General features: G+C 43.8%; 1 pseudogene; it reads left to right on the top strand.

The window, feature by feature from the left end:
- The first annotated feature begins 31 nt into the window (after nucleotides 1-31).
- On the top strand, nucleotides 32-19,990 carry LOC115531633 (integrin alpha-M-like; annotated as a pseudogene).
- Nucleotides 19,991-20,263: the final 273 nt, after the last annotated feature.

A 20,263-nucleotide genomic window follows, 5' to 3' on the forward strand; every position in this document is an offset into this window, starting at 1 on the left:
ACTGGACTCTCAAATTTAGATCGCGCAGTCAATGGCGCGAAGGCAAAGGGCATCGTTCGATTTACAATCGGGGTAAGACACTTTTAAAATGGTTATTGTTAAAAATTGCAAAGCATTCAGAAACAAAAGCATAATGGGTAATGTTACCAGGCTGCACACCCTACCTTTCTCAGTGGCACTTCAGCACTGCGCTGATGGTAGATGGACGGGAAGCTAAAACATGGGGGGCTTCAGTGGCTAATGCAGCGTTAACAGTTGAAGCTGTACACATTTTGAGAGTTGGGATCCTTAAAGGTGCCTCAACAGCTATATAGGGTTGTGATGTATCTCCGCACCGAGGCTGGACAAGCCAATCAGAAAATACAGTTTCTAACGTCTATTTTTATCAAGACAGTAAAAAGTAATGCTATGATAATGACATTTTTCTGCGTGGCTGATAAAGTTCTCATCTTTGTTTTCTATGAATAGGTGGGGAGAGCCTTCGACCAGTTCTGGTGCGAAAGCAGAGTTGAAGAAGATCGCGTCTAGACCACCCAAAACACACGTGTTCCGCGTCAGCAACTTTGACGCCCTGGACAAAATCAGGGACACACTGGAGGAAAGCATCTTCCCTATTGAAGGTAGGAAGTCTCTCCACATAAAACTCAAAATACATCTCAGGTATTTATTTAAATTGCAATATTTGATGATCATTTTGCGTGATCATTCTTCCGAATTCTCATCACGTCAGTTATTTAACACCAACTTAACTCTTTGAAGACGTGATGATAGAAATGGTCAGTTAAAAATGATACAAAGAAATCCATCAATCACAGTTTCTGGTATATGCCAGAGAGGGTCATGAGAGTATTTTGCTGAGTCCCATCAAGACTCGTGTAAGTCCATAAGATACAGTCCATAACACAGAACCAAAGACATCTGATGCATGATGCATAGGCCTATGTTGGTTGGAGTTATGGCCATCATAGATGTTTTAAATGTTGATCATCAGAGGAGCATCCAGGAAGGCATATGTTTTCAAAGGCTGCTAAGCCAGAGGGTGCATGACTCTGATACGTCTTCCCTTTAGGAACTCAGACAGGTGGCTCTTTGATAATGGAGATGGCCCAGGAAGGGTTCAGCGCAGCCTTCGTCCCGGGGGTGAACAAGTCTTTCAATCGACCAACACTAAGAATCTTTTCCACACATTAACAACCTTAATTCAACTCCACATTGCTGAGAGGTTAGTTATACATACAGTATGTCCCGAATAGTGACCTAATGCTTCTTCATACTTTCCAGGGTGGGTTTCAGATGGCATCTGTCGGAGCGTATGATTGGAGTGGGGGCTTTCGGGGCTACTCATCTGATGGTCAGCTTACATTTCCACAGGACGAACAGTTTGTGGAGAAAGACAGCTATCTAGGTAAGAAACACTAAGAAACAGTGAAAGGATCAATGTGGAGTTTGAACCAGTGAGGAAAGTTTAGCTTCTTCAGCGCCATTCAAGGCTGTTCAGGATCTGACCAATCATGACCTTCTGGGTTCTTAGCTAGAGAATAAGTAAGAAGCGTGAGGCGAATCACTGTAGACATAACTATTGAATCCCGTCCCTGAAGTCTATTACTATTGCCCTGTTACAAAAAAGGAGCAGATCCATAATCAGTGTTAAGGGATGTAGCACCTGTGTTCGTTCTACAATGACTCTGAAATGGGACTATTTCAGATTTCTATCTAAAATAAGTCTCATATCTCCAATTTCAATCTTTTTTTCTTTTTCTTGGAGGAACAGGCAGATTATTCTAACAAGCTAGCAAGATATCTTAACAAGCTAGTAGCTTTCGTAATGAGCTAGCAAGCTATCTTAACAAGCTAGCATTCTGTCCTAATGAGCTAGCTAGTTCTAATGTTTGGTGCTTTTTTATTTTTTTTTGGGGTCCATCCAGCTACTCCATGGCTGTTGCTCATACCAGAAGTGGACCTCTAACCATTGTAGGGGCGCCGAGATACCTTCACAGAGGAGTAGTGTTTGTCTATCCTAAATCTTTGGACATCTCTAAAGGCCAGATGGTTGACCCCTCTCCATGGCAGGTCTGTCAGCAGGAAATCTCTGTCAAAACAAAGGTCCAGCATGCAGCATTTGTACTTTTTGTACTTTACAAGTACAAATGCTTTTAGAAAACCTTTATAATATTTTTTTATCTAGTCTCATGCTTTTTAACTGTAATCTGTGTTATCCCGGTGTTTGACAAGGGCTATACAATGGGGAAGCTTATTCATATTTCGACGAGCAGCGCGGGTAGGATGAGACGGGAGCCCAAGTTAAGCGGTCATTCGACTCTCGCGCCCCTTACACCGCACGACTCCGACGCCTTCATTGAACACACACATGACACACCAAAACACACCCAACACAACCAACCAACATAAACGTCTCGGTCACGGTGTCGGGAACAACAACTCAGTAACAGCAACGCTAACCCACCCATAGAGATAAACAAACCCCACACAATGTCTCCGCCGCAAATGACCTAGGAGGGCGCCAGAGGTCCAACTTGAATTGGTCCAAACCCCCCCCCCCCATATAACTCCCAATTATTATTATTATTATTATTAACATCATTATTGCTTTTGCTTGGTGTCAATCAGTCTCAGATTGGTGAGTATTTTGGGGCGGAGATAGTGACCATGGCAGTGAATTCCACCCGTCAGATGTTCAGCAAAGTTGTCCTCATCGCCGCCCCTCTGCACATGGAGGAGGACTGGGAGGGCCGGGTGTACGTCTGCCAACTCACCGCCTCCGTGAGTAACCCCCCTAAAATGAACCAAAGGGCTGTTTAGTCTAATTACCATCAGCCAACAGGTTTCATAGTCTATTACCATCAGCAAACGGGAGGTGTAGTGTCTAAGTACAATCAGCCAATGGGGGGTATAGTCAAATTACCATCAGCCAATGGGGGTTATAGTCTAATTACCATCAGCCAATTGGAGGGTGTAGTCAAATTACCATCAGCCAATGGGGTTGTAGGCTAATTTCCATCAGCCAATGGGGGTCTAGATTCAGTCTGACCCGTGTGTCCCTGCCAGAGAGTGGACTGCCAGTTTGAGGAGCCGGTCGTCCTGCGAGGACAAGCAGGGGAAAAAGGAAGGTTCGGATCCTCCATGGCTCCCCTCCCTGACCTCAACCAGGACGGGTCTATGACCTGGCCGTTGGGGCCCCGCTGGAGAACCAGGGCCAAGGCAGCGTGTACATCTTCCACGGCGACATGAGAGGCACCATAAACCCCAGGATCTCGCAGGTGGAAACCCAGACCTCTGTCATGTTCTGACGTTCATCTTCTGAAATGTGACCCTTCCCCCTGGTAATATCTACTGGATTGTCCCGGTCTCTCTGTAGAGGATTGCAGGCTCAGACATCCAGCCGGGACTGCAGTTCTTCGGCCTGTCCATCAGCCAGTCCTCCTCTGACCTCAGTGGGGACGGACTCCCTGATTTAGCCGTGGGGTCAAAGGGCAAAGTGTTCCTACTCAGGTACTTTCAGTCTCGTGTGTTTGCATTGAATGATTGTAATAGAAAAAAGAGTTTGGTCATTTCTGCACCTTATAGGGTCGACAGATGAAGCTCCCGTTGAGGTAGCGGGAAGGGGGGGATCTTTTGTATTTTAAGAAATTATTATTATTTATTCTTTTGTTATTTATGATTGAAAATGGGATTCAGGATCAACTTGCCCACTCAGGTGGGCCTCATTCACGCCTGAGGGACTCCCCGACAAAAAATTGATCCCCTACCACTTTATCATGCCGCCAAACTTTGTTTTTTGTTATGGATTTTCGGGAGAGCCCTGGCAGCAGGTGGTATCACTTTAAGAGTTGGAGATGGTTTTACAGGCCAACCCTGTCAAATAACTATCCATCTGTTGCACAAGGCTCCACCCTACACCCAACAACTCGTTCTGGCGCATTTTAATGAGCTGTACCAGAAGCCCTCTTGCTCTGCACCCAGTGGTGTGTATATTGGTAGCATTCAGATACAGCGTGTTGAAGGGGACATATTATACCACCAGGGGTTAGTGTGATTAGCCTAACAAGCCGTTTAGAAAATCTGCCCCATATGACATTACTAGTGGGCGTGTCCACTAGGGGTGTGACCGGGTACACGTGTACACGTGTAACCGGTTAGTAAATCATAACCGTTTAGGAAAAATCAGTAAACGAAAACCGAAAAAATAAAAATTTGAATCAAAAATAACACATAATATTTATTTAGCGATTAATAAAGCTACAAATGTTCCACTTGGACAACATTAAGGAGCTAATAAATGCACGCGATAAATGTTGGGTAACTGAACACCGGGCATTAGGCTACGTCATGTAACGTGTAAGTTCACGGTTCCAGTGCTGGCCTCAACCGTACGTTCACACCAAACGCGACGGGGCGACAAGATCCCATACAAAGTGAACGCAGAGACGTGTATCGGCGAATTTTTCGCGAGAGAAATCCGGCGACAAGTTTTGATTTGTCACACCACACTTTTGCCTTGCACAGGCGAGCGCGTTCACGAGAATTTGTAACAGCCAATCAGCGTTCAACCGTCAAACTCAGTGCAGTGCAGTCCGGGGTGAACTGCAGCACGGAGGAGAAAGTGAATGTTGCCGTTTGCGACTCCCGGAGCTCTATATAATATAATAGTATATAATATAATATTTGTATATATAATATCACGGCCAAAAGCTTGATTTTCGATCTAAACTCTACCCTCCATTGGTCGTATAGCGCGACTGCGGTCCACTTAAAATAAATAAATAAATAAATAAAACGGTTAACCGTGTACAAGAAAAAAAAGGGTTTGTGTAACCGTTTACAATATTTTGTAACCGTTCACACCCCTAGTGTCCACCTAGATCTGTGCTTGATAGATGGGCAACGGTTACGTCAGTACACTGGGTAGGCTGGTAAACTGATCTACCCAGTGTAGATCTAGCTGGACACACCCACTAGTGATGCCATATTGGGCAGATTTTCAAAACGGCTTGTGAGGCTAATCACACTCACACCTGGTGGTATAATATGTCTCCTTTAAAGCGCAGGTGCCTTGAGCCCCAGCAAGATCCTCTCTCTTGCGCTGCAGAGGAGCACACTCAGAGCTAGAGTACATAGTGAGCCCAAGTCCACCAGTTTTGTTTCCCTCACGGGAAATTATTTAGGAAAATGTATGTACTGCAATCAATGGCAAATAACAAATAACTTATTATTTAAAAGATAATTTTTGAAGTGTCAAAAGTCGCAGATTGTATTAAACCAGTAAAGTAACATTTAGCTACGTGTGAAATCGTTCAGTTCAATACAGCTCTTGTCTCTCACAATATGCGTCCCCGATACCAACATGACCAGTTTACTGCCACTGTGTTTCTCTCACGAGCCAGTGCAAAACAAAGCTCTGTCACGTTGTAACGTTGTAACGTTGTAACGTTCTAACAAATAATTCAGAGTTGAATTCAGAATCCTTGGTTTATTTACACACCAGATTGTTGCCAGTGATGCAAAGTTCAGATCTTAGCATCCAAAGATCAGACTCCGATCTTTGGATCTGCGGCAGACCTTACAGAAAACAAGTCTTTCTGACACCCCAAAATCCACAAATAAGCTGCGTTTAGGGCTGAGAGTTTAGGAAAGAGTTGGGGGGGGGAGGTGTTATCGCCATGGTTACAACCCACGCAAACTAATTTTTTTTCAACGTTGTTGTGTAACTGTTGTGAGTGTCAGATCAGAACATCAGATCACAACAGGCTTTCCGTCTGAACAACCCCAAAGTCCTGAGGTGTGCAAAGTCGACAAACTAATAACAATACCATCAATATTACTTAAGGACACGAGTATCTCCCAACGTCACAAACATAAACCAAAATAGAACTGGATTAAAAAAAACAGATGGGACATGTTTGTGTCAATAAATTAGAGCTCTTAAGTAGAAATGTAAGGGATCTCGTTAATTCAGAAAAACAGCAGAATTTGTATCACCATGAAATCTTATCTCAGAAAAGATAGTTAACTCATTTTCTCAAATGAATGCATAACACCTCCGTACTTGTGCACAACGCTTGTGGTCAATATGCTCTTCCTTCTGCCCACTGATGACGTAGGTAGGTGATGCAAACCATGTCAATCTGGGAAACTATTGTAGACTCATTCTGATGAACCTCGTTCTGATGAAATGTTAAATCGCTGGACTGCCCCTTCTAATTATTTACAGTAAATTTGATTTTGAACGTGATCCAGATTATCTAATTTGGGGGAATTATTGTTTGAAATATGTGAAAAAAAAATTGTGCCTCCTTTCTCTCAGGTCCAAACCCATTGTGATGGTGGAAGCTCAAGTGACCTTCACTCCGGCCCAGATACCACCCAGCCCCTCTGACTGCCTCACCCCGGTGAACATCTCCGCTGAAGTCTGCTTCACAATGAGCGGCCCACCTTCGGTCCTACAGACAGGTTTCTGAACCTCTCACCTAAACCTGTGGTAGTTTGTAGCTCAGCTAGTAGAGCAAGCATTAACACTTCCAGGGTTAGCGGTTCAATTCCCTGCCTAGTAGAGCAAGCATTAACACTGCCAGGGTTGGGGTTCCATTCCCTGTCTAGCTCACCTGGTAGAGCTGGCCCTTACACTGCCTTATTTTGCGATAACCCTTGTTTTATTTCCCATGGGGTCTCTCATGCAAGATTATATGCACTCATGGGATTGGCAGAAACACACACACTATAAATCTTTCACATCTTCACAATTTTCCAACGTCAACGTTCAAATTCAAACCATATGAGGTAAAAGGTGAAGGGGATTGTTTCGATAATAACATCTAGGACGTAGTGACAATTGGTTCCACATGGTCTTCCTTTCTACTGTCTTCCAGTACAAGCCAAGATCAATTTTACTCTGTCACCGGACGCCACCCGAAAGCGAGCCTACTTCACTCCGAATGTGCGCGTGCGGGGCGAGTCTTTCACTCTCAACCAGCGAGGAAGATGTTTCACCTACCGAGTGGTCATTGAGGTACGTGGTTCCCTAAGCACCGTGCTGGTAACTGGTAGTTAGTTAGTGAGGTGCAATGGGAGCACCAGGTGACCTATTTATACAATTTAGAGGTCAATCAGGTAAGCTCATCACTTGGTACTTGGCTGCTCTGTGCTGTCTTGTGTAATACCTTTTGTAATAAATCTCTAATACATTTTAAATTGAGCAGTAGTAAAGTAAAGGGTAGATAATTTCAATTCAATTCAATTTAAAAAATATATATTTGTCCCCAGGGGGCAATTGAAGACACATAGAACAGCAGTATTACAAAGGACGAGGTTGGGTCCAAACATAAAAACAAAACAAAAGCAGAGCATTGCTACCTGACAGACAGTACATACAAGGCTATAATATTCACAACATCACCCGGACTGCATTCTTCCACCTCCGCAACATCGCCAGACTCCGCCCATCACTGACCCAATCCAGCGCTGAAATCCTAGTTCACTAATTTGTCACATCACGCATAGACTACTGCAACGCCCTCCTCACCGGACTCCCCACCAAACTTATCAACAGACTGCAGATCATTCAGAACTCAGCCACCCGGATCATCACCCGCACCAAATCATCTGACCACATCACCCCTGTCCTCATTCAACTTCACTGGCTCCCAGTACACTACCGCATCCAATACAAAACCCTACTCCTCACCTACAAAGCTCTCCACAACCTAGCCCCCAGTTATCTCTGCGACCTCCTCCAAGAATACACTCCCTCCCGCTCCCTCCGCTCAACCTCTGCTGGACTACTATGTCCCCACATCACGACTCACTTCAATGGGTGCCCAGGCTCTGGAAACTCCCTCCCCCCACACATAAACAGTCAGACACCATTTCAACCTTCAAGTCACAACTCAAATCTCACTTGTTCAAACTCGCACACAAACGTCTAACTGATCACTGTTTTGATTGTTTTTGTTTTATTTATTTCTTATTGCTTATGTTTATTTATTTATTATTTATTTATTATTTTTTTATTTTTTTCCACAATGTCTTGCTTTTTAAAAAATGTATGATGACTATATGCTCTGTAAGGTGACCTTGGGTGTCTTGAAAGGCGCCTCTAAATTAAAATGTATTATTATTATTATTAAGGCACAGGTGTGTACAAATGCCCAAAAATATAAAATATGTACAGTGTATGTTTATAAATGGAGAACTGACTCTTAAAAGTGTAAAAAGTGTAAAATATGGACAGATATATAAAGTGCAATCAATTAATAAATACCATACTGGTGAGAATACAATTATGAGATGAATTGAAGCGAGGTAGTTATACAGTTAAGAACATCAAGCACTTATTAGTGATGTGAATGTGGTGTGAGAATCTTAAATTGACTTTGAGTAGGAGAACATTTGGATTGTTAGAAACGCTTCCAGCTAATGCCAGACTAATTCTGGACTATCAGGGTATCTCTTCCCTTATTGGTTCGGGGAATCCATCTTGGCTGTCACTCACAATGCGTGAAATGCATAACTTCTGAATGGCTGAAAAGTGTTTGGAGGGCGGGAGCATAGAGGGAAGGGCCATTTCCTCTATCAGAGCTCTCTTCTTCTCTTCCACTTTACAACTCTTGAATGGTTCCAGGGCGGTCTAAAGGAGCAGATTGTGACCTGTGTATTGTCCCTTATATTGCAGCCCTGTCCCGATGACTCTCTGAACGACTTGTACAATGAGCTGACCTTCTCGTTCGTTCGGCGTCCCCCTCAACGGACGACCTCAAGCCCCAGTCTGTCCCAGCAAGCCCTCACCACCAGCTACCATCCAGTAGGCTCCTCTCCATCTCCACTCCAACGCTCTGTCTCATTATATACCTGGTTCCGTGTACGAGATAGGGCGGCCCTAACATTTTGAAGTCCTCTTGTTGTCTGAACCCATGAACTGAACACACAGGGGCATAATTACGTGGGAGAATGAGGTGTTTTAGATAAACGGCCGCCTGGTTCCCCGTGGTTAACACTGTCAACGTAAGAACAGAAGTGTGACCATGGTTCACACCAACACATATCTTCTAACCTCCTCCCCTCCTCACTCTCACACAGCTGAGCTTCAAGATCAACTGCGAAAAATGCATGTGTGGATGAACTCAAAGTCGGTTTCAACTTCAGTGGGTGAGTCAACCTGAGCTTGTTATAACGTGTAGGTGAGAAGGATGTGTGATGGTCAGAGGAGGTAGGCGAGGTGAAGACAATGTGTTGAGATCTGAAACACAAAGTGAAGTGAACATTTTCAAAAGCAAAATAAGAAATAAATTAAACGTCTAATTCCCCTGCAAAATGACATGGAAACGTTTGTTTTGTGCGGCACATCCCGCTTAAATCCAGTCTGTGAAGGAACCCACGCTAAGGCGGCATGTGGCTCTGGAGTTACAGCGGGCTGGCTGGTAACCGAAAGCTTGCTAGTTCGATCCTGTGCAGGGGGTGGACTGGGACAAAAATTCAGCCCTGGCATTTTCTGTCCAGACCAGCCCACTACATTATCAGCACTAGGGGTGGGACGAGACAAACGGGAAAGAACCCTGCATATACTTTATTAAAACAATTTTATCAAGTACATACATCCTGCTATTTTGCACTGCAAATAGCTGTGCAAATTGCTTTTTTTTGTTTTTTGTTTTTCAAGTTTGTTTCTCTTGTGCTGCTGACAAGAAAGTTGGAAACCTGAACAGGAAGTTAACGGACATCCTGTGGTTGCTGCATCTCCATCCCCCATATCTACATAGCTACAAAACGCTTGTTAAATATCACACTTGATCCAACGCTAATTTCTCTCTTGCAGTATTTAGTCTGTGAATGGGAAAATCTTTTTGTGTAAGCCCAGCATTAGTTAAAACCAGACTCGGACAATAATAACAAAAATATCCTGACAAATAAATCTAAATAGAAACATATTACAGACAGTAGCAGCATTAGAGCTGAAACGCATTTGTTACAACTGTGACTCAGTCATTGTGAAACCATAAATAGAGAATTTTTTTTTTTTTATCTGTAGCTGCGAGAAAAAGTCTAAGACATGAATTACTTAGTCGTGGGAGTCGCGGACTCCCACGACTCTGGCCCATGCCATGAGGTCCAGCCCACCCTGGTTTCTGTTGTTGATTTACAGCACTGCCAGGGCTCTCTGAGCCTGTCAGCCCATGATTGATTGACAATGACAAACAAAGACCAATAATCTGTGTCGATGCTGGCCACACACTGCTAGCCCTCTGTTGCCCATTGGCCGGCCCAATTGGAGGGAATTTAGAGAGAGAGAAAAAAAACAACATAGCGGACCGGACCGGCCCACATTGGGTCAACGGCCCACCGGGACGATGCCCGGTATGCCAGATGGCCAGTCCACCCCTGATCCTGTGTGTGTGGAGGTGTCCCTTAGCAAGGCGCCTCACTGCTCCCGACGAGCTGGCTGTGTTTCATGTCTGAGACCGCCGTCTGTTGCTTGAATGAGTGAATGTTAAGCAATATTGTAAAGTACTTTGTCTGGCCCCTGGTTAGACAAGCGCTGTATAATGCGGTCCGTTCACCCAGTAGGCTGGCTAGCATGGTCAAGACGTCTTGATAGCTGGTTAAGTAGTTGTTTCCTAATCCTCCTTTCTCCCCTACACCAGCTCCTCTGCCGTTCGGGTCGGCATCGATGACTTACTGAACGTGACGACATCCCTCACCAACCTGGGAGAAGACCTCGTACAACAGCCAGGTGGTCTGACCTACCCCGCAGGACTTTCCTTCAGGAAGTTCAGCACCCTGCAGGTGCGTGCTATAGCATTTGGTTCTGGTTTGAGCATCCCTCTGTTTGTATGCAAGCGAAGGAGAGCAAAGAGCCATGAGACCGTAGACAGAAACAGCCCACCAAGCAACACAACAAGTAGAAGTGATCCGGCATCATCTAAACAAGTCTCTGTACTCAGATAATAAGAACAGCGGCAGATCACGCTGATTTTTAAATAACGACATTGGACGAGGTTCAAAGTAACATTTTGCCTGTTAAAATTCACTATGGGTTAGATTTACTATTGGGGTCGGATTTGAAAGGCTTGTAATTGTGTGTGTGTCTTTTTGAACTGAAATTGAGCTGGTCATGTGGTTCATTTCTTTTGTAGATCTGAATAATGTGTTCATACTGCACTAAGTGTGTACCTGTGATCAGCCCTGGTCTTAAAAGCAAACCCTAAATGTTCATGTACACTCAGTATGAACCATCAGAGTGCAGGGGAAGGCTCATGCCGTGGGACTGGAGGAGGCTTGATGTGTCTTTCCCCCTCAGGGGCGGGTGGAGTGCAGCTCGGTGGACAGTGGAGAACGGCCTGTCTCCCGGACGGAGCAGCTGCTGGGTCTACAGACCCATCCTCAAGAACCAACGCTAAGGTCCGCCGCCGCCATCACACCGACCAACCCAGTCAATCCACCAGTTAGTCCCTTTAGGTCATTGGATGATCTGTCATTGAGTATGTCAGTCAGTTGGATAATTAGCCGGTCAGTGAGTACGTCAGTTAGCTAGTTAGGTGGTTATTGTGTTAGTTAGTGTGGAGGCTGATCGTCACAGGATCTTTCTGGTCATGGGATGATCATGCTACTGATAAAATTTCACATGATTGTTGACGCAGACTGTCTGCCCATCAGGCTGTGTTCACCGTTTCCTACGGCATCGACTCCAACAGTCGGCTGAGCCACAAGATTCGCATCACAGCCAAGGCCAACAGGTAGCTCACACACAACGCACACTCACCTCCAACCTCCGCCCTCCAGGCACGCAGACCGCCTCAGGTCCTGCACTGAGTCCCCCGTCTGATGGCAGCAGATGAGGAGTCAAGGGCCGTAGAAGCCCGTTTAATTGTAACCTTTCTTTTACATTTTGTGGGGTCTGTTTAGTGGAAACCTGGATCACTCACAGCAGAGTGTACTGAACCAGACGGAGGAGATCGACGTGAAGTACAGCATATTCCTTTCCATCGCCAGGTGGGTTTGCCACGAATGCAACACACATTTTTTGGATGAAACAAAGACGAAGGGCTCGACCGACCTGGAAGAGGGAAGAATTTACCATAGCTGAAGATAGCCCTGGCAAGAAAGTCAGCTTTAATGTTAACACATTATGGGGTGGAGTGTGTTGAGTTGTTCCTTAAATAAAAGATAATTCCATCTCAAAGATAACAAATTAGCACAGGGATGGGCAACTTTCATGATTAAGAGGGCCACATTTTCATCATAACCATCGGAGGGCCACATGACTGCACACTTCAACTAAACGTGAGCTGAGAGAAGCTACACAATTTTGAATTTGGTAGATATGATTTCCTGTATTCTGGTGCATTTTGGGGATGGCCACTACCTAAAAAAATCATCCAGAATCATAACCTATGTACAGTATGTTAATTGAACCACCATACATTCATTTCATGTTTTCCATGCTCAAACAGCCACATGAATGGTCAGTATTTTTATCAGTGCAAAGGGCTAACATACATCATCATTCAATGAAGTCAAAACTGAAAAACAGTGGCCCAACATTAAGTGCAACAACTCAATGAAATCAAACCCAACAAGCAGTTGTAGTAGTTGTAGTGGCGACTTAAGTGGATATCTTTAATGACTGATATCGCTTCTAAGCAAACTAGACGCATGGGTTGCCTTCAAATTCTATGAATTCTTCTCATCATTCTTGACCGAGTTTTCTGTAACTCGATCAATTATTATTATTATTATTATTTTATTTATTTTTTTTATGTGCGGGCCTGACTGAGTGAGGATGCGGGCCGCACTGAGTGAGGATGCGGGCCGCATGCTGCCCGCGGGCCGCCAGTTGCCCATCCCTGAATTAGCATGTAGCAAATACAGTTATGTATTTCATAACTGGGGCTTGTGCATGTGCAACAGCAGTCGCATCTTTCTCACATCTCCACAAGCAATAGGCCGATGTCAAATGGAGGCTGTGCTCCACTGACACAACAGTAAAACACAGCAAAAGCCGTCAAAGATAAATAACAAACCCCCCTTTATGAATAACAACCAGGCACCCAACACCAACACACACTAATGCACACTGGGGCTTTGACTTCGAAACTTCGTGATTCGAATATAAATTCGAATATCAAAAAAATAAAAATAATTCGAACGAATATTAGGCAGCCCTTAATATTCGAACCTGTTATGGGCAGGCCAAGAGGGAGAGACGTCGGAGAACCCATGCAGTCTATTCATAATATTGTAATATCCACGGAAGAGGCAGTGAATGAAGTATTGATTAGACAGCGATTTATTAGAAACATAACAAACAGTTGGAACACGCAAGACCGGTAACCATAGCAACGCCTGTAAACAAACCTCGCAAAGCCCAATCCAGGGCTGAATCCGAATACTCATACTTATAGTATGCATTTTGTAGTTACGCCACAATATAGCGTGTCCGAATGCTCAGTGTGCATTGTGTAGTACGGAAAAACGTTTCCGAATGCGTACTACCGCCACAGTATACAACGGTAGGTCACTACGTTACCAGACTACGAGTCTGGTAACGAACGAAGAAGGTGATGGCTGACCCGACACTACCAACAGCGGCTTAGAAAGACGTCATAGAAAGCGGCGAAAAAAAGAGACATTAAAAAGAGTAAAAAAGTAAAGTAAGTTTTTAATTTAATAGCAACGATGACAAGATGGAAAACAGGTAACTAATCAAGGTAATTTTGCCGGCATCTGAGGTAAGGGTGACCAGATTTCTGAACTGAAAATCGGGGACATTTTCAATGCGGCGGTGAAAATCCTTACATATTATCATTATGAAATAAAAAATGGGGACAAGTACTTTTTCATTTATTTTAACCAGCTCAGTGGGCGAAAAGTTAGGAAAATTCTGTGGGCCAGTGACTGACAGGGGCCCATGAAAAAATATTAGAACATTAGTTATGTTAATAAAAAAACATCATTAATGGATTTTAATGGAAAAATCAAATTTATAATTAAACAAACACTATCAGTATGCAGAATGTTTCCTTCATGTCTTCACAGTGTTATATTATCACAACTCAATGTCATATTGTAAAGTTAGTATCGGACAATAAGATAATTGAAGCCTTCACAGGTAGAGGTGTGGTTACAGAAACTGCACATGGTTGGCGTTGCCTGTGTGTGTGTGATGGTGGGACCCAGTGTGATATCTTTTAATGGGGCCCAACATCCTGGTGGCGCCCCTGCAAAAGGTTAATAAATCAAAATATCAGCACCCACAAATATCATGTATCAGTAGTGCACAGCAGTGTCAAAAAACACAAATATAGAATAATACATGAGAAAAAAATCTCTCTTCCAAAGTAAAGTGTCATGTGCAAAGACAGCTGCCAGACCAGTAGCTAGTAAATATCATCAAGATGTAATTAGTAATAATTACCAAGTCAAAACATATAAAAAGATGTAATACTCTCGTCTGTTCTCTTCTCCTTCAATGCTTTTCTTTTCTTCACCCTTCCTTTCTTCTCTCCTTAGCTTCCCTCTGTTGTTTACTTCTATATTTCTGCCTTTCCATACTATTCTCCTGCTCTTTTCATCTTCTCTCCTTCACATCTGTTGATTACTTATTTATTTATTATACCTTTACTAAAAACATTGACATAAAACAGTGACTCAGGGCATCAGCTAATCAAATGGTCTGCATTTATAACTACTACAGTCATTGGTTACCCACACAGCCCGACAAAAAAAACAGCAGCCTAACACACACAACTATCAACCATTGACTGATTATTAATTAATTTATTATTAATAAATAATGTCATCATTATTATTATTTTAACAGTCTCAGGTCCCTATGCCTACAGGAAAATCATATGCTACCAAAGCAGTCTTCCACCTCCCCCTCTTCCAAAACAGAGCCACATACAATGTCATCACCTGGTAATCTCATGCTAACGTTAACATTACAGCTTCACTAATGACCGATATGAAAACATTGTCATGATTTTAACGTTCACTGACTTTTATAACGTTACGTTAGGTCTTCAGTTCAGATAAACAATCATACTTATTTTAACGTTACCACTTCACACAAACACACACACACACACACACACACACACACACACACACACACACACACACACACACACACACACACACACACACACACACACACACACACACACACACACACACACACACACACAGCCAAGTCTACTGCCAATTCACACAAAATAAATAAGTTCATACACAACATACCATTTATGAGACCGCTGATCTTCTCTTTTTCCTTTTTGCCGCCTCTAGATTGTTGTTGTTGACGCTGCTGCGTCTCGTCGTACGTCCTGATAACGTCTGTACGTCATACGACGTCTTCTCTGGTGCTGCGTTAAATTACTACCGTAATAACTGGTGTTTGAGTCTGCGCGCATTTTTCCCCCATTTACTGTCAAAATCGGGGACATTTCCGGGGACAGCTTTGACCGGGGACAGATCACCGAAAACGGGGACTGTCCCCGGAAATCGGGGACGTCTGGTCACCTTAATCTGAGGGGAGACACGTCATCTCCAAACATCCGGTGGAGTTACGGCGGTGTTCGGAAGAGTTCAGAGGCGTTCTACGCATAGCTGTAGACCGTACTACAAGTGTAGTACGGTGTAGACCGTACTACAAGTGTAGTACGGTCAAGTAGTAGACACTGAACATAAATAGTATGTACTAAGTACTCGGATTCAGCCCAGGTATTACTGAAGGCATTTAATGGTCAAAATATTATTAATAAATATTCGAATATATTCGAATACTAATATTAATAAACAAACGAACTTCGAATATGATTTTTGGCCAAAAGTCAAAGCCCTAATGCACACACACATACAGTCTCAGTCTTGGGCTCACACACATACACAGGTACTTTTACTTCCATCTGTACCGGTCCATGAGAGGGGAAGTAGCTCTCTTCCTCTCTGATGTTCCAGTCAAGTCATCAAGGTGTATTCAGTCAAGTCATATCATTTGTGATATTATGAAAAACATTTTTCCATGACAGAATTATACCGAAAAGACAAAGAAAGTCCTCAGCTCCTATCCTTCCAAACATCTGGTTGAACATGTGGAGTAACCTCCATACATCACTGAACATACTAACAACATTCATCTCTGAACATTGTATTAACATACATCACTGAACGTAACATCACTGAACATATTAACAACATGCATAACTGAACATAGGAACAACATATGTGTGTTGTTCCTATGTTCGGTTATACATGTGTTTCCTATGTTAAGTGATGTTAATATGCTCAGTGATGTTGTTAATATGTTCAGTGATGTTATGTTCTGAAAATACTGAACAGACTGAACATACCAACATACATCTCTGATCATAACAGCACTGAACATACTAACAACATACAGTACATCACTAAACATATTAACAACATACATCACTGAACATACTAACAACATATGTCATTGAACATAACATTACTGAACATACCATCCAGTACAGATTGGATGGAGTAGCTGCAGAATAATATCCAAGGGCTGTGTATTAACTGACTCACTCTCTCCTTATTTAGCTCACTCAGTTACACCAACTTCACCTTCGGAAGAAAGGATTTACACAAACCAGTGGTGAATCCAGTAACGGTAAACACAGCTGTAAAACTATTTAAAGCACTATGAAATTAAGATTAAATTATTTCAGATAATTGATCCTCTTTAACATGCAATCGCTTTGTGATCTTTGCTTTTCATCGCAACTATCACTCTCTTCCATCTACCGCTGTCTCTCTCATCATTGTCCCTCATAACCCATCTCCATATTACCTCTCCCTTTCTCATTCTCTCCGTTAATCATTTCTCCACCTTCATCCATGTCTGCCTCTCTATCTCTCTTTCTGTCTGTCTGTCTATCTGTCTCCCTCTCTTTCTGTCTGTATCTGTCTCTTTCTGTCTGTCTCTCTCTCTATCTCTCTCTCTCTGTGTCTGCCTCTGTCTCTCTCTGTCTGTCTGCCTGTCTCTCTCTCTCTCCCTCTCTCTACCTGTCTGCCTCTGTCTCTCTCTCTAACTGTCTGCCCCTCTCTCTGTGTCTGCCTCTGTCTCTCTCTCTTTCTAACTGTCTGTCTCTCTCTCTCTCTCTCTCTCTGTGTCTGCCTCTCTCTCTCTCTCTGTGTCTCTCTCTGTGTCTGCCTCTGTCTCTCTCTGTGTCTGCCTCTGTCTCTCTCTGTGTCTCTCTCTGTGTCTGCCTCTGTCTCTCTCTCAGGTGTTAAACTTTGGGAGGGCTTTTAATGTGACGGTGCTGATCAAGGTTCCTGTGCGGCTCGGAGGCGAACACATCTGGCAGGAGAGGGAAGACCTCCAGGTGGCTGACGGAGCACAGACTCCACCACTCAACAGACTCCTACACCTCCACACACACACACACACACACATATACTTACAGACACACACACCATATATGTCAATATACAATGACATTATTTAGCTTGATAAATATAAAAGGTCAAACTCACCTTTAAAAGTAAGTATAGTCATAAAAATTATAAAGAAAAAGTCTCTTCAAAACACACACATACACACACACACACACGCATCTATTTTGTGTGTATTACTTGCTGCTGTGATCCCTGAAGGGTTTCAGAAAGTGATTCTATCTCCTCTGAACCTTGATGTGGTGGTTGGTTTGTTAATGCTGCTCCCTGAGCCAGTTCACCCCTGATGACGACGTCAGGTTTTCATCTCAACCAGGCGGCTCAAACAAAGTTAAATCCATTAGAAGGTGGTGTTGTGTTGAAGTAGCTTGGGTCGCCCCACGGGTGAGCAGGTGGTTCCTATAGAGACTCTGACTCTGAAGCTGTTTCTAGGTTCCAGAGTGCCGGCGAGACGGCTTGGAGCCGGCGGCCCGTCCAGACTTTCTGACGGAGGTTCAGCAGAGCCTCACAGTGGTAAATATAGGCCAGGATGTCCCTGTGCGCTGGCGTCTTTGGTTCTGTCAATAACGGGTTGTGTGTGTTTGTCCGTGGCGCCGCAGGTCGCAGCTGGTAGTGTGTTGTTTCTGTACATGATGGGTTGTGTGTGTTTTACGCTCTGTTGTGTGCGGTTGTGATAATGGCATTGTGAATGTGGTTGTGCATGGTTTTGTGTTATTCTGTGTGTTGATGTGTGGTTTGGTGATGTGTGTGTCAGGACTGCTCGGTGGCGAGCTGTCTGGTGTTCAGGTGCAACATGTTCATGGGTCGGGCACAGAGCAGCACCTTCACCATCAACGGCAACCTCAGCTCTGGGTGGATCTCACAGGTAGGTTGGGGGAGGAGCCTGTCACGGAGACCGTGGAGGGTTTGGATAGGGTAGAGGGTTGTCATAGAGACTGGGGTGGGTTTGGATAGGGTAGAGGGTTGTCACGGAGACCGTGGAGGGTTTGAATAAGGTAGAGGGTTGTCATGGAGACCGGGGAGGGTTTTGGATAGGGTAGAGGGTTGTCACGGAGACCAGGGAGGGTTTGAATAAGGTAGAGGGTCGTCTTGGGGACCGGTGAGGGTTTGAATACGGTGGAGGGTTGTCATGGAGACCGGGGAGAGATTGAATAAGGTAGAGGGTCGTCATGGAGAACGGTGAGGGTTTGAAGAAGATATATATATAGAAGATATAGTTTCCATAAAGACTTTTCCTTCCTATGTTTTGGCTATTCCCGAACCAGCTTACTATTTCACTGGTCTATGCTTTTTGTTACAGATCGGTATTCAGTCGGCTAAGTTCCTCCTCATAAGCACAGCCACCCTGGAATACGATGAGGACACATACATTTTCTTTTCCGCAGAGTCTAAACACACCCCTCCCATCCGAAAGGTAACTCTCGCTCTGGTCTCAACTCAGTCCTGCTAGTCCAGGGTCTCTGATCAGAACCTTCACGCAGTCATGTGACTCCTCAGATCGTCACTGAGGTGGAGGTGTACCCGGTAGCAAACTTCACTAAAGAGATCGTTGGAGGCACCTTCGGAGGACTGCTCCTGCTGGCCATCATTACGGCCGCTCTATATAAGGTGACCTCAAGACTTTGTGTGGATGGGCCGATCCCAGCAGAAAGGGCTTGAGTTCAGGACAGTAGTCTTGGAAAGTTGTTCAACTTCCAGCTGGCAGATACTTGATGTAATCCCAAATGACCATGGCTTCCCTGAGCAACAGGTCTTAACCCCTACCTGCTTCTTAATGCCCAATATCCGAATTCACTTGAGATCTGCTAAATTACTTAGTAAATATAAACTGCTCCAAAAACGACTGTTACATAAATACAACTATGAATACAAAGGAGATTTGATTTATAGTTTTTACATTAAGTTGGTTAACTATGGGCAGATTATTGTTGATTATGTTATGGCTTGTCATACAGTTGTATTTACACAACACTTCTCCCTAGTGGCCATGATCATCCAATGTGATAATGAGACGGGAATGAATCATCTTTTGAGTCGTTTTGAGGGATTATAGGGGGTTATTGGGTTGGCATCACGAGGTCCTCTCTTGATGGGTACTTGATTGATCCTGTCTGCTGTTTTCAGGCTGGCTTCTTCAAGAGTCAATACAAACAGATGATTCAAGAAGCTGGCACTTCTGGTGAAGGTGGAGAAGGTGGAAATGGTGGCGGAGATGGTGGCGGAGATGGTGGAGAAGCACCGTGAACCAGGCAGACCACCCTTCCATGCCAAGATGCTCATTTGAATGCTTCAGTCCCATGATTCCCTCCCCACATCCCATATTATCAATGATTTTGTTCATTGTACACCTAATGATTACACCTTTATGATAAAACTCTTTGGAACACCATTGTAATTATGAACTATTTCTTTTTACATGTAGAACTATCATTCGTTCCTTTTGGCCGGACAGGTCAACAAATAATTGGCCTAATGTAAATACACTAACTAAAAATAAATCATCCCCCGCATTTAATACATTTGTTGTGTTAATAAATGGAATAAAAATATATATTTTATGGCCTGTTTGAATGTTGATTGACAACTAATTTGGTCCCGGGCCAATACGATTTAAAAATGGCATATTATACCACCAGGTGTGAGTATGATTAGCCCTAGCATTAGCATACATCTAGGTGGACACGCCCATTTGGGAGGTCAGAAGAGGCAGATTTTCATAACGGCTTGTAACAGCTAATCATACTCACTCCTGGTGGTATGATGTCACCTTTAAAGCAAATGACGAAAGAGCAGCAGTTAAAGTTCTGGTCGTGGATCACGGAGCATTTTGCCA

The sequence above is a fragment of the Gadus morhua genome, chromosome 18, assembly GCF_902167405.1.
Source record: "Gadus morhua chromosome 18, gadMor3.0, whole genome shotgun sequence".
In the NCBI taxonomy this organism is placed as follows: Eukaryota; Metazoa; Chordata; class Actinopteri; order Gadiformes; family Gadidae; genus Gadus; species Gadus morhua.